We start from the raw sequence: 16,306 nt of genomic DNA on the forward strand, positions 1-16,306 counted from the left end.
AGGATTGGAAGGTAGCAAACCAAACCCTGCTATTTAAGGAGGGGGAGGAAATGAACTATAAGCCAGTTAGCTAACATCAGTAGTAGGCAAAATGCTAGAATCTATTGGATATGGTAACAGGGCACTTAAATCATAAAACCATGTTGGCTGTTTATGAAAAGAAAATCATTTTTTTGGAGCTGTAGCTAGTAGGATGGATAAGTGTGCCTAGTGTATTTGATAAGGTGCCACACAAGGCTAGAATTATAGAAGTTTACAGCACAGAAGGAGACCATTTCAGCCCATCGTGTCTGCTAGCTAACAAGAGACCATCCAACCTAATCCCACTTACACTAATTACAAAAAATTAGGACTCTTGGGATTGGGGGTAGACATGTGTAGAGGATAGGTTAATGGACAAGGAAAAAGCTGGACTTTTGGGGTTGGCAGGTTGTAACTAACCGGGCACCACCAGGATTAGTGCTTGGGCCTCAGTTATTTACAATCTACATTAGATTAAGGGCATATCTAAGTTTGCTGATACAAAGTTAGGTGAGAAAGTAATGATACAAAAGTTGCAGAAAATTATAGACCAGTTGAGCAGGCATGAATGAGGCAAATAGAATACAATGTGGGAAAGTGTGAAGTTATCCAGTCTAGTGGTGGTGGGGGGGTGCAATATTTGTTGAATGGTAAGAGACTGGGAAATGTTTGCATTCATAAAAACATAAATGGGATCAGGAGTAGGCCATACGGCCCCTTGAGCCTGCTCCACCATTTAATAAGATCATAGCTGATCTGATTATGGACTCTGCTCCACCTCCCTGCCCATTCCCCATTATCCCCTTATTGTAGAAACTGTCGCTTTCTGTGAATAAATGTATTCAATGTCCTAGCTTCCACAGCTGAGGCAGTGACTTCTACAGATTAACAATCCTCAAGAAATTTTGCCATCTGTTTTAAATGGGCAAACCCTTATTCTAAGATCATGCCCTCTAGTTCTAGTCTCCATCAGTGGAAACATCCACCTTGCCAAGCCCCCCTCAATCTTATATGTTTGATAAGATCACCTCTCATTCATCTGAATTCCAATGAGTAGAGGCCCAACCTACTCAACCTTTCCTCATAAGTCAACCCACTCATCCCTGGAATCAACCGAGTGAACCTTCTCTCAACTGCCTCCAAAACAAGTATATCCTTTCGTAAATATGGAAACCAAAACTTCACACATATTCCAGGTGTGGCCTTGCCAAACCTTATAACTGTAGTAAGACTTCCCTGCTTTTATACTCCTTTGCTATTACTTTTATAATAAAGGCCAAGATTCCATTGGCCTTCCTGATCACTTGCTGTACCTGCATGCTATCCTTTTGTTTCATGCACAAGTACCTCCAGGTTCTGCTGTACTGCAGCACTTTGCAATTTTTTTCCATTTAAATAACTTGCTCTTTTGATTTTTTTTTTCTGCCAAAGTGCATGACCTCACACTTTCCAACATTATACACCATCTGCCAAATTTTTGCCCACTCACTTAGCCTGTCTGTCCTTTTGCAGATTTTTTTGTGTCCTCCTCACACATTGCTTTTCCTCCTATCTTTGTATAATCAGCAAACTTGGCTACTTCACACTCAGTCCCTTCCAAATCGCGCTTATAGATTGTAAATAACTGGGGTCCCAGCACTGATTCCCTACGGCACCTTACTAGTTGCCAACCAGTGAATGAACCATTTATCCTGACTGTTTTCTGTTAGCATGGATAGAAAATTAGCTAACTAATATATTCCCCCCCAACCCCATGAACTTTTATCTTATGCTGTAACCTTTTATGTGGCACCTTGTCAAATGCCTCCTGGAAGTCCAAATACACCACATCCACTGGTTCCCCTTCATCCACCCTGTTCGTTACATCCTGAAAGAACTCCAGCAAATTTGTCAAACATGACTGCCCCTTCTGGTCTCCTTGCCTAAGGAAAGATCATAGGCGGTCCCTCGAAAGGACAATGACTTGCTTCCACGCCAAAAAAGGATAAGTTCACAGGTGTTCCAATGAAGGACCTAAAATTCCAGGTCCCGAACTACATCCTGAAGAGTGGAAGATGCCTGCGTAGATTTTTTTTTTAAACGTGTGGTGGCCATTGCACGCCAGCCACCACACGAGCTTGACAGAGTTAGGTTTTGGTCCAGTGGCAAGGATTACCCAAGATGGCTGGAGACCTGCTGTGCTGCACGGACCTAGCGCGTGCACATAGCGCAGTGTGGACTGGCCCGGGCTGCCCCTGGCCCCAAACTCACATCTCCCCTGGGCCCCGAATTTTGCTAAGGAAAGATATACTTCCCTTGGAGGGAGTGCAGCAAAGGTTCACTAGACTGGGTCCTGGGATGAAGGGATTGCCCAGAGGAAAGATTGAGTAGACTAGGCTATATTCACAAGTTTAGAAGAATGAGAGGTGATCTAATTGAAACATAACATTCTTAAGGGGCTTGACTGGGTTAAGTGCTGAGAATGTTTCCTCTAGCTGGGAATCTACAAAAAGGGGCCAGTCTCAGAATAAAAGGTCAGCCATGAAGGACTGAGATGAGAAATGTCTTCACTCAAAGGGTTGTGAATCTTCGGAATTCTCTACCCCAGAGAACCATGGGTCCTCAGCCATTGAGTATACACAAGACAGAGATCTGGATAGATTTTTGAATATTAAGGGAATCCAGGGATATGGGGACAGTGCAGGAAAGTGAAGTTAAGGTAGAAGATCAGTCATGATCTTATTGAATGGCTGAGCAGGCCTGAGGAGCTGAATGGCCTACTCCTGCTCCTAATTCTTATGTTCGTAAGTGAGGGCGTGTTATGACAACACAAAGGCCTTTACATTTGGAATCATTCAGATCTATTCTGAATAATTATCTTTGTGTCTTTAAGAACATAAATTGGAGCAGGCTGCACAGAATTTCAAGCCTGCTCCACCATTCAATAAGACCATGGTTGAGCTACATCATACTCAACTTTCCCATTCTATCCCCATATCCCTTGATTCTGTTAGTGCCCAAAAATCTCTGTCTTGAATATACTCGTCGACTGAGCCTCCACCGTCCTCTGGGATAGAGAATTCCAAAGATTCACAACCTGGAGAAAACATTTCTCCATCTCAGTCCTAAATGGCCAACCCCTTTTCTTGAGTCTATGACTTCTAGTTCTAGACTCTCCAGCCAAGGGAAACTGCCTCTCTGCATATACCCTGTCAAGCTCCCTAAATCACCTCATTCTTCTAATCTGAAGATAATACACGCCTCTTTGACTCCATCTATCCTTAGAATAGCCCCCTCATCCCAGGAATTAATCTAGTGAACCTTCATTGCACTCTATCCAAGGCAAGAATATGATTGCTTAGTGTAATGACTCGAGTCTGGTTACTGTAAACTCACTCAGGTGCAACCTGATTCATCTTTATTCTAGCCCAAGAGTGCCAGCGTGACAAAGACACCCAGCTTATATACAGGTGACCAAGCACACATGCCGCATGCGTACAGCCTGATGACCTCTGACCGTGGCGCCCTCTGGTGTCTGCTGACCCCCAAGCATTAATGCATAACAATATCCCTTTTTTAAAATCTTAAGTCTTTTTACAAATTAAGATGGTCTAGGCCTTTCCTTTCACGAGTTGATCGTCTCAGTTCAACTTTGGCTCTGGGCGAGCATTCTGAGTCCGTTGAGACTGAGGGCTGAGTGGCTGATCTGATAGCAGTGGTCATGACCACATCAGAGACTGAAGGGTCAGAGTCAGTAATGTCAGCAGACACCAGAGGGCGCCACGGTGAGTGAACAATGATTGGTTGGTCACTGACTGCATCTTCCTCATTCGGTTCCAATTCATCCGTGTTTAACCTGGTTAAGGTGTTTCCTGCATGTTTGTCCATTCTTGAGCACGACAATAAATACTCTGTTACCCTCCTTGGCTGTAACAGTGCCGGCAATCCACTTTGGACCTTGACCATAGTTCAGTACATAAACTGGATCGTTGACCAAGATGTCACGTGGCACGACAACATGATCTTGATACCATTGCTGACTTTGACGTCTGTTTTCAACGCGATCATTCAAATCAGGATGAACAAGCGAAAGCCTGGTCTTGAGATTTCTCTTCATCAGTAGTTCAGCAGGAGGAACCCCAGTAAGCGTATGAGGTCTTGACCTGTAACTGAGCAATATACATGACAACCGTCTCTGCAGTGAACCCTGAGTTACACGTTTCATACTTTGCTTGATCGTTTGAATGGCACGCTCTGCTTGACCATTAGAAGCAGACTTGAATGGAGCTGATCTCACATGTCTGATGCCATTGAGTTTCATGAACTCCTGGAACTCAAGACTTGCGAAGCAAGATCCGGTGTTGCTCACAACAATGTCAGGCAAACCATGAGTAGCAAACATGATACGAAGGCTCTCAATGATAGCTGTAGATGTGCTGGATGACATAATAACACACTCTATCTACTTAGAATATGCATCTACTACGACAAAAAACATCTTTCCTAGGAACGGGCCCGCAAAATCAATGTGGATCCTCGACCATGGTTTGGATGGCCACGACCAAAGACTCAGGGAGATTCCGCTGGTACTTTACTTAGCTGCATGCAAGTATTGCACTGATGCATGCATGATTCCAGATCAGAGTCAATTCTAGGCCACCATACATGAGACCGAGCAATGGACTTCATCATGACAATATCAGGATGAGTGCTATGAAGTTCACGTATAAATTTTTCTCCACCTTTCTTAGGCATGATTACACGATTACCCCACAGTAAGCAGTCTGACTGAATGGACAGCTCATCCTTGCGACGGTTGTAAGGTTTGGTCTCCTCATGCATCTCCATAGGTATGGCAGACCAATCACCACTGAGTACACATAGTTTCACAACAGATAAAATAGGGTCATGGCTGGTCCAGATCCTAACTTGTTGAGCAATGACAGGTGTTCCTTCACTCGCAAAAGCATCCATTACTAACAGTAGATCAGCAGGTTGAGGCGTCTCCATCTCCGTTGTGGGGAAGGGCAGACGACTCAGTGCATTGGCACAATTCTCAGTACCAGGTCTATAAGAACATAAGAATTAGGAACAGGAGTAGGCCATCTAGCCCCTCGAGCCTGCTCTGCCATTCAACAAGATCATGGCTGATCTGGCCGTGGACTCAGCTCCACTTACTCGCCCGCTCCCCGTAACCCTTAATTCCCTTATTGGTTAAATATCTATCTGTGATTTGAATACATTCAATGAGCTAGCCTTAACTGCTTCCTTGGGCAGAGAATTCCACAGATTCACAACCCTCTGGGAGAAGAAATTCCTTCTCAACTCGGTTTTAAATTGGCTCCCCCGTATTTTGAGGCTGTGCCCCCTAGTTCTAGTCTCCCCGACCAGTGGAAACAACCTCTCTGCCTCTATCTTGTCTATCCCTTTCATTATTTTAAATGTTTCTATAAGATCACCCCTCATCCTTCTGAACTCCAACAAGTAAAGACCCAGTCTACTCAATCTATCATCATAAGGTAACCCCCTCATCTCCGGAATCAGCCTAGTACCCCCTCCATAGCTAGTATATCCTTCCTTAAGTAAGGTGACCAAAACTGCACGCAGTACTCCAGGTGCGGCCTCACCAATACCCTACACCGTTGCAGCAGGACCTTCCTGCTTTTGTACTCCATCCTTCTCGCAATGAAGGCCAACATTCCATTCGCCTTCCTGATTACCTGCTGCACCTGCAAACTAACTTTTTGGGATTGATGCACAAGGACCCCCAGGTCCCTCTGCACCGCAGCATGTTGTAATTTCTCCCCATTCAAATAATATTCCCTTTTACTGGTTTTTTTTCCAAGGTGGATGACCTCACATTTTCCGACATTGTATTCCATCTGCCAAACCTTAGCCCATTCGCTTAACCGATCTAAATCTCTTTGCAGCCTCTCTGTGTCCTCTACACAACCCGCTTTCCCACTAATCTTTGTGTCATCTGCAAATTTTGTTACACTACACTCTGTCCCCTCTTCCAGGTCATCTATGTATATTGTAAACAGGTGTGGTCCCAGCACCGATCCCTGTGGCACACCACTAACCACCGATTTCCAACCCGAAAAGGACCCATTTATCCCGACTCTCTGCTTTCTGTTAGCCAGCCAATTCTCGATCCATGCTAATACATTTCCTCTGACTCCGTGTACCTTTATCTTCTGCAGTAACCTTTTGTGTGGCACCTTAACGAATGCCTTTTGGAAATCTAAATACACCACATCCATCGGTACACCTCTATCCACCATGCTCGTTATATCCTCAAAGAATTCCAGTAAATTAGTTAAACATGATTTCCCCTTCATGAATCCATGTTGCGTCTGCTTGATTGCACTATTCCTATCTAGATGTCCCGCTATTTCTTCCTTAATGATAGCTTCAAGCATTTTCCCACGACAGATGTTAAACTAACCAGCCTATAGTTACCTTTTGTCTGCCCCCTTTTTTAAACAGAGGCGTTACATTAGCTGCTTTCCAATCCGCTGGTACCTCCCCAGAGTCCAGAGAATTTTGGTAGATTATAACGAATGCATCTGCTATAACTTCCGCCATCTCTTTTAATACCCTGGGATGCATTTCATCAGGACCGGGGACTTGTCTACCTTGAGTCCCATTAGCCTGTCCAGCACTACCTCCCAGTGATAGTGATTGTCTCAAGGTCCTCCCTCCCCACATTCCTGTGACCAGAAATTTTTGGCGTGGTTTTTGTGTCTTCCACTGTGAAGACCGAAGCAAAATAATTGTTTAAGGTCTCAGCCATTTCCACATTTCCCATTATTAAATCCCACTTCTCATCTTCTAAGGGACCAACATTTACTTTAGTCACTCTTTTCCGTTTTATATATCTGTAAAAGCTTTTACTATCTGTTTTTATGTTTTGCGCAAGTTTACTTTCGTAATCTATCTTTCCTTTCTTTATTGCTTTCTTAGTCATTGTTTGCTGTCGTTTAAAATGTTCCCAATCTTCTAGTTTCCCACTAACCTTGGCCACCTTATACGCATTATTTTTTAATTTAGTACTCTTCTTATTTCCTTGGCTATCCACGGCTGGTTATCCCTTCTCTTACCGCCCTTCTTGTTCACTGGAATATATTTTTGTTGAGCACTATAAAAGAGCTCCTTAAAAGTTCTCCACTGTTCCTCAATTGTGCCACCGTTTAGTCTGTGTTCCCAGTCTACTTTAGCCAACTCTGCCCTCATCCCACTGTAGTTCCCTTTGTTTAAACATAGTTCGCTCGTTTGAGACACTACTTCCTCACCCTCAATCTGTATTACAAATTTAACCATACTGTGATCACTCATTCCGAGAGGATCTTTGACTAGGAGATCGTTTATTATTCCTGTCTCATTACACAGGACCAGATCTAAGATCGCTTGCTCCCTTGTAGGTTCTGTAACATACTGTTCTAAGAAACAATCCCGTATGCATTCTATGAATTCCTCCTCAAGGCTACCCCGTGCGATTTGATTTGACCAATCGATATGTAGGTTAAAATCCCCCATGATTACTGCCGTTCCTTTTTCACATGCCTCTATTATTCCCTTGATTATTGCCCACCCCACCGTGAAGTTATTATTTGGGGGCCTATAAACTACGCCCACCAGTGACTTTTTCCCCTTACTATCTCTAATCTCCACCCACAATGATTCAACATTTTGTTCATTAGAGCCAATATCGTCTCTCACAACTGCCCTGATATCTTCCTTTATTAACAGAGCTACCCCACCTCCTTTCCCTTCTTGTCTATCTTTCAGAATTGTCAGATACCCCTGTATGTTTAATTCCCAGTCTTGGCCACCCTGCAACCATGTTCCTGTAATCATACCCATTTGTAATGATTTGTGCCATCAACTCATTTACTTTATTTCGAATGCTGCGTGCGATGATGAAGGAAGGCAGATATATGTACAAGTCAGGATGGTGTGTGACTTGGAGGAGAACTTGTAGGTGATGGTGTTCCCATGTGCCTGCTGCCCATGTCTTTCTAGGTGGTAGGGGTCACAGGTTTGGGAGATGCTGCCGAATAAGCCTTGGCGAGTTGCTGCAGCGGATCTTGTAGACGCTATACACTGCAGCCACGGTACGTCGGTGATGGAGGGAATGAATGTTTATGGTAGTGGATTGGGTGCCAATCAAGCGGGCTGCTTTGACCTGGATGGCGTTGAGCTTCTTGAGTGCACTCATCCAGGCAAATGGAGAGTATTCCATCACACTCCTGACTTGTGCCTTGTAGATGGTGGAAAGGCTTTGGGGAGTCGGGAGGTGAGACATTCATTGCAGAATACCCAGCCTCTGACCTGCTCTTGTTGCCACAGCATTTATGTGTCTGGTCCAGTTATGTTTCTGGTCAATGGTGACCCCCCAGCATATTGATGGTCGGGGATTTGGCAATGGTAATAACGTTGAATGTCATGGGGCAGTGGTTAGACTCTCGCTAATTGGAGATAGTCATTGCCTGGCACTTGTGTGGTGCAAATATTATTTGCCACTTATAATTCCAAGCCTGAATGCCTTCCAGGTCTTCCTATATTCAGGCATGGACTGCTTCACTATCTGAGGAGTTGCCAATGGCACTGAACACTCTACAATTATCAGCGAACATCTCCATGCCTGACCTATTGATGAAGCAGTTGAAGATGGTTCAGCCTCGGACACTGCCCTGAGGAACTCCTGGGACTGAGATGATTGACCTCCAACAACTACAACTACAAATCCCTCTGCATACCACCATTTACTAGCCTCTCATGTTTTAAAAAATATTCTGCTTTTCAATTCTCCCTTCCAAGGTGGAACATTTCACACTTCATCTGCCACCTGCCATCTGCCATTTCCATCTGCCACCTTCTTGCCCAATCACTTAACCGATCTATATCCCTTTGAAATCTCTTTGTGTCCTACTTACTTTCCCTTGTAGCTTTGTATCATCAACAAACTTGGATACATTACACTCGGTTCCCTGATCTAAGTCATCAGTATATATTGTAAATAGCTGAGGCCCAAGCACTGATCCTTGAGGCACTCCACTAGTTACACCCTACTATCTGAAAGTGACCCTAATCTGTTTTCGATCCATTAACCAATCCTCAATCCATGCTAATATATTACCCTCAATCCCATGAGTCCTAATCTTGTGTAACAACCTCTGTGTGGCACCTTATTGAATGCCTTCTGAAAATCCAAATATACTGCATTGACTAGTTCTGCCTTATCTACCCTGCTAGTTACACCCTCAAAAAATTCAAAATAGATTTGTCAAACGCGATTTCCCTTTCATAAAGCCGTGTTGACTCTGCCTAATCATTGTGAGTTTCCAAGTGTCCTGTCACCACGTCCTTAATAGATGTTAGCATTCTCCCTACTACTGATGTCAGGCTAATAGGCCGATGGTTCCCTGTTTTCTCTCCCTCTTTCTTAAACAGCGGTGTTACATTTGCTACCTTTCAATCCATGGGGACCATTCTAGAATCTAGGGAATTCCAGAAGATCAATGCATCCACTATCTCTGCAGCCACCTCTTTTAGAACCCTGGGGTGTAGGCCAACAAGTCTAGGGGATTTGTCAGATTCTATTTCCATTAATTTCTCTCTTACTTTTTTAAAAAACTAATATTAATTACTTTAAGTTCTTCAATCTCATTCGGCCCTTGGTTCCCCACAATGTATGTTCGTTGTGTCTTCTATTGTGAAGGCAGACACAATATTTGTTTAACATCTCTGCCATTTCCTTATTCCCCATTATAATTTCTCCTGTTTCTGTATCTAAGGGACCCACATTTACTTTCACTAATCTCTTCCTTTTTACATACTTGTAAAAGCTCTTGTAATCTGTTTTTTAAATTTCTGGCTAGTTTACTCTCATTCTATTCTCTCATCTGTCAATTTGTTGGTCATCCTTTGCTAATTTTTATAACTCTCCCAATCCTCAGGCTTACTATTCTTTTTGTCAACATTGTAAGCCTCTTTTAATCCAATACTATCCTTAACTTTTCTAGTTAACCATAGCTGTACTGCTTTTCCAGCAGAGTTTTTATTCCTCAAAGGAATGTATATTCGTGAGAATTGTGAATTATTTATTTAAATGCTTGCCATCATATCTTTTAATCTAATTTCCCAATCTACCTCAGCCAACTCATCCCTCATACCTCCATAATTGGCTTTGTTTAAATTTAAGACCCTAGTTCTGGACTTAACCACTTCACTCGCAAACTTAATATGAAATACTGTCATATTATGATCACTCTTTCCTAGAGGATTCTTTACCATAAGATCACTAATTAACCCTGTCTCATTACACAATTCTAGATCTAAAATAGTCTGTTCCCTAGTTGGTTCCACAACATATTGTTCTAGAAAATACATTCCATGAACTCGCCCTCCTTTTGACAATTTGGTTTGCCCAGTCTATAGAAGATTAAAGTCCCCCAGGGTTATTGCATTACTCTTTTTACATGCTTCTCTAATTTTCTGATTTATACTCTGTCCAACACTATGATCACTAGTTTTTTTGCCCTGTGTTATTTCTTAGCCGCATCCATGCTGATTCTACATTCTGATTTTCCAGGCTAAGATCCTATCTTCCTACAGCCTTTATCTCATCCTTTATCAGGGCTAACCCATCTCTTTTTCCATTTTGCCTACCTTTTCTAAAAGTCACGTACCCTGAAATATTTTGATCCCAACCTTGGTCACCCTGCAACCATGGGCCTGAAATCATGCACCCCACGGGCGGGTACGGCTCCTACAAGTTCCGGGGGTTTAGGTATGTGAAGTGCATGCACCTAAACCTGGCACTTGCGATTTGTCAAAAATTCTGTTGACAGATCACATGCATCCAAAACTAAAGCGTCTCCGCGAGCTATTTGCCCAACTTCTGCCCAGCGAATGTCTTTCAAATTCTTATGACTGGAAAAAGCAGGCATAAGGCCTCCTTTTATCAGCCTAAGACTTTTAAAGTACAGAAAAAGACATTTAAAAAATAATTTAAACATTTTAAATCTTGTTAAATAAGGTGCGTTTATTTTTAGACCCTTTAAAATATGTAAATTTATTTTTCAAAAATTAAATTTTTGCTTTAAAGAATTAATTACATTCCATTTTTAATAATTTGAAATATGTGATTTATCTTGTATAGTTAATTTCAGTGTTCCTGTGTTTTTGGGGGTATTCCCATTCATACTTATGATGGTTCGGTATATACGGAATCACTGCAAGTATGAATGGGGATCCCCCATCTCTGATAGGTTGGGCTGGCCCACGTGATCCCAGTGATGCATACAAAACACTTACAATCCTGGGATACTTGTGCGTCAATGAAGGCCTTTGCGTAGAGGTTAGGATCGTAAGTCTCCAAACCTCCGGGACCACCAGGTAGATTGGAAAAATTTTCAGGTCAGAGGCATCTGCCTGCGGGAAGCCTCCGACCGCAATTTCTGGGCCATGCGTCTCAGTAATGGCTACTACATTAAACCCATTTATCTCTATTTGTGCCATTAATTTATCTATCTTGTTAAGAATGTTTTGTGCATCTCTATCTAACTAGCATATCTCTCCAACATTGGATATATTTAATTAAATAACGTTTTATGTAATTAATTCACTTTGTTTATATTTAGTTAAAAATAAATAATTTAACTAGTTTAAATTATGAATTTAATAAAGGATTAGTTATAGGTTCTGTCATGTATTCAACCAGCATTGTAACCCATGTATAAACTGACACAAGTTGTACACTGTGAGAACAATGACCACTAGGTGGGAGACACTCCTAACCTGGACCTTCAGGTATAAAAGGGGAAGCTCCACCCACCTTCATCACTTCAGTACTAAGGAATAAAGGACAGGTCACAGACTGACCTTCTCTCAAGCATGGGCCTCGTGTGCATTTATACTGTATAGTAAGGACGTATCAATGGCGACGAGAAACTGGGATTTAAACCACGCGAGCATGGCCACTAGCAGAACAGACGAGAGGTACTATGTTAAGGAATGGTTGGGACAGAGATTCAACATTGTTAAAGCAGCACACAGTTCTCCAGGCAGACAAGGGCAGTCGGGCATGCCCCAACATGTAGTCAAACCCAGAGGGGGAGTTCGACAGAGACAATGGCAAGTTGAACGGCAATTCACGCCATTGCAAGGGACAATGCGGCCAGTAATGGGGCCATCAACACCTGTTAAGGGCGCACTCAAGGACAGTCACAGGGGCAGTCAAGGACGATCGACTGGCAAGGGACCTTTTGTTTCCAACAGCAGCTCATGTTGGAGGCGTGGAGGCACACACTCAGCCGAAGTTTGCAGAGATGAGCAAAATACCTGCAGAAATTGCAGAAATGAATGCTGGGGGAAATCGCTGGAAGCTGAAGTTCAGCGAGTTCATGTGGAGCACATATACAGTTCATACACCAGGACGCCACCGATAATGATGAAAGTGCTCCTCAATGGCATCCCAGTATCAATGGAGCTAGATACAGGGGCCAGCCAGTCCCTGATGGGTATCAAACAGTTTGAAAAGTTGTGGGCGTCCAAGGCCAGGAGGCCAAAATTATCGCCGATTGACGCACAGCAACGGACTTACACAAAGCAGATCATTCCGGTGCTAGGCAGCGCCACGGTAGTCGTGACCCACAAAGATTCGGCGAACAGGTTACCACTCTGGATTGTCCCAGAGGACGGTCCCACACTACTGGGTAGGAGTTGGCTTGCTGTCATGAACTGGAAATGGGGCGATGTCAATGCAATTTCCTCTGTGGAGCGAGTATCATGCTCACAGATCCTGGACAAATTTGACTCATTATTTCAACCCGGCATCGGCACTTTCATGGGAGCCAAGGTAGTGATTCACATAAACCCGGACGCCAGGCCAGTACACCACAAGGCCAGAGCGGTGCCGTACATGATGCGGGAAAAGATAGAAGGCGAATTGGACCGCCTGCTGAGGGAAGGCATCATCTCGCAAGGCGGATGGGTCGGTCAGGATATGTGGTGATTACAAGGCCACCATCAATCGGGTGTCACTCCAAGACCAGTACCCGCTACCGAGAGCGGAGGACCTCTTTGCGACTCTATCCGGTGGCAAACTTTTTTCAAAATTGGACCTGACCTCAGCTTACATGACCCAGGAGCTGGGGAGTGAGTCGAAGAAGCTGACCACCATCACGACACACAAGGGGTTGTTTGAGTACAACAGATGTCCGTTCGGGATTCGCTCAGCCGCCGCGATCTTCCAACGAAATATGGAAATCCTCCTCAAGTTGATTCCAGAGACGGTGGTTTTTCAGGACGACATCCTCATCACGGGTTACGATACTGAAGAACACCTCCACAACCTGGAGGAGGTGCTACGCAGACTGGACCGGGTAGGGCTGCGACTGAAAAAGGCGAAGTGCATCTTTCTAGCTCCAGAGGTAGAATTCCTGGGGATGAGGGTAGCAGCAGATGGGATCAGCCCTACTGCATCCAAGACGGAAGCGATACAGAGAGCACCCAGACCCGTAACACGACGGAGCTGTGTTCGTTCCTGGGGCTCCTGAACTATTTTGGTAACTTTCTTCCCAAATTGAGCACGCTGCTAGAGCTGCTACACGTGCTCCTACGCAAAGGTCGCGAATGGGTCTGGGGGGACAGCCAGAAAAGGGCTTTTAATAGAGCACGCAATTTGTTATGTTCCAACACTCTGTTAACACTATACGACCCATGTAAGAAACTTGTGTTAACATGCGATGCGTCGTCCTATAGTGTCGGGTGTGTGTTGCAGCATGTAAATGTCAAGGGTCAGTTACAGCCGGTAGCTTATGCCTCCAGGAGTCTGTCCCAGGCAGAAAGGGGCTACGGGATGGTAGAAAAGGAGGCGCTCGCATGTGTATATGCTGTAAAGAAAATGCACCAGTACCTGTTTGGCAGGAAATTTGAGCTGGAGACAGATCACAAACCCCTAATGTCCCTTTTGGCCGACAACAAGGCCATAAATGCAAACGCATCGACCCGCATACAGAGGTGGGCACTAACGTTAGCTGCCTATGACTACACAATTCGGCACAGACCGGGCACTGAAAACTGCGCCGATGCACTCAGCAGGCTCCCACTAGCCACCACTGAGAGGGCTACCGAGCATGCTGCTGAGATGGTCATGGCTGTTGAAGCTTTCGGAAGCAAAGGCTCACCCGTGACAGCCCGTCAGATTAAAGTCTGGACAAATAGAGACCCGCTATTATCTCTAGTCAAGAAATGTGTCCTGAATGGGGACTGGGCAGCCATGTACGGGGCATGCCCTGAGGAATTTAAACTATTTCACAGGCGCAGGGATGAACTCTCGATTCAGGCTGATTGCCTACTGTGGGGAAACCGCGTAGTCATGCCCCAGATGGGCAGAGAGGTGTTCATCAGAGAACTTCACAATGAGCACCCGGGCATTGTCATGATGAAGGCAATTGCCAGGTCACACGTTTGGTGGCCAGGGATAAACGCAGATCTGGAACTTTGTGTTCGCAGGTGCAACACGTGTGCCCAGCTGGGCAATGCTCCCAGGGAAGCCCCCCTTAGCCCCTGGCCATGGCCCGCCAAGCCTTGCTCACGCATCCATGTGGACTACGCAGGTCCTTTCATGGGGAAAATGTTTTTGGTTGTAGTAGATGCCTACTCCAAATGGATCGTGTGTGACATTTTAAATTCAAGCACATCCTCTGCCACGGTAGAAAGTCTACGGGCAATGTTCGCCGCCCACGGTCTACCGGACGTCTTGGTCAGTGACAATGGCCCGTGCTTCACAAGCACTGAATTCCAGGACTACATGGCAGGCAATGGAATTAACCATGTCAGAACGGCACCGTTCAAGCCGGCCTCAAACAGCCAGGCAGAACGAGCAGTGCAGATAATCACACAGGGGATGCTCAGAATCCAAGGGGGTTCCCTACAAAGGCACTTATCACGCCTCCTGTTGGCCTATAGAGCCCGACCACACTCGCTCACAGGGGTTCCACTCGCAGAGCTGCTAATGAAAAGGACGCTCAAAACCCGGCTATCCCTTATACACCCTACCATGAAAGAAATTGTCGAGAGCAGGCGCCAGCCACAATATGACTACCATGACAGGAATGCGAGGGCGCGATGTATTGATGTAAATGATCCTGTTTTTGTCCTCAACTACGCTGCAGGGCCCAAATGGCTCGCAGGCACTGTGATTGCCAAAGAGGGAAATAGGATTCTGGTAGTTAAACTTACCAATGGACAAATCTGCCGCAAACATGTGGATCAAACAAAAAGGAGGTTCAGCAACCCCATAGAAGAAGCAGAGGAAGAACACGATATAGAGTTCACTCCACTACAGGTGACTGCACACCGGAACCAAAGGGAGGAGAGCCCAGTCACTGTGGGCAGTCTGGATAGGCCTGAGGCACCGCAAACAGCAGACACTCAGGCCAGCGCCCAACAACCGGAGCCCCAACTCAGGCGCTCTACAAGAGAGCGTAAACCATCAGAGAGACTCAACCTGTGATCCCAATAAGACTTTGGGGGGGAGGTGATGTCATGTATTCAACCAGCATTGTAACCCATGTATAATCTGACCTAAGTTGTACACTGTGAGAACAATGACTACTAGGTGGGAGACACTCCTAACCTGGACCTTCAGGTATAAAAGGGGAAGCTCCACCCACCTTCATCACTTGAGTGCTAAGGAATAAAGGACAGGTCACAGACTGACCTTCTCTCAAGCATGGGCCTCGTGTGCATTTATACTGTATAGTAAGGACGTATCAGGTTCCTGGTTTTAAATACACTGCCTCAAGCTTACACAAACCACTACAAGTGTTAAAAGGCAAAAATTAGCACTTCTTTACCCCTATGCCCCGAATTGCCACTCTCACCAAATTCTCAGCTTCCCACTCTGTTAATGTTGCGATCTGTGGTGACGCTCTGTGCCTTAGCGGACACCTACTTCACAGAATCATAGAATCATAGATGTTTACAGCATGGAAGGAGGCCATTTCGGCCCATCGTGTCCATACTGGCCAACAAGAGAAACATAGAAAATAGGTGCAGGATCAGGCCATTCGGCCCTTCGAGCCTGCACCACCATTCAATAAGATCATGGCTGATCATGCAAACTCAGTATCCCTTTCCTGCTTTCCCTCCATACCCCTTGATCCCTTTAGCGTAAGGGCCATATCTAACTCCCTTTTGAATATATCTAACAAGAGGCTATCCAGCCTAATTTCATTTTTCAACTCTAGGTCCTTAACCCTTTTAGATACTTCCTCAGCCACACACAAGTTAC

Source organism: Pristiophorus japonicus, chromosome 1, assembly GCF_044704955.1.
Source record: "Pristiophorus japonicus isolate sPriJap1 chromosome 1, sPriJap1.hap1, whole genome shotgun sequence".
Taxonomy (NCBI): Eukaryota; Metazoa; Chordata; class Chondrichthyes; family Pristiophoridae; genus Pristiophorus; species Pristiophorus japonicus.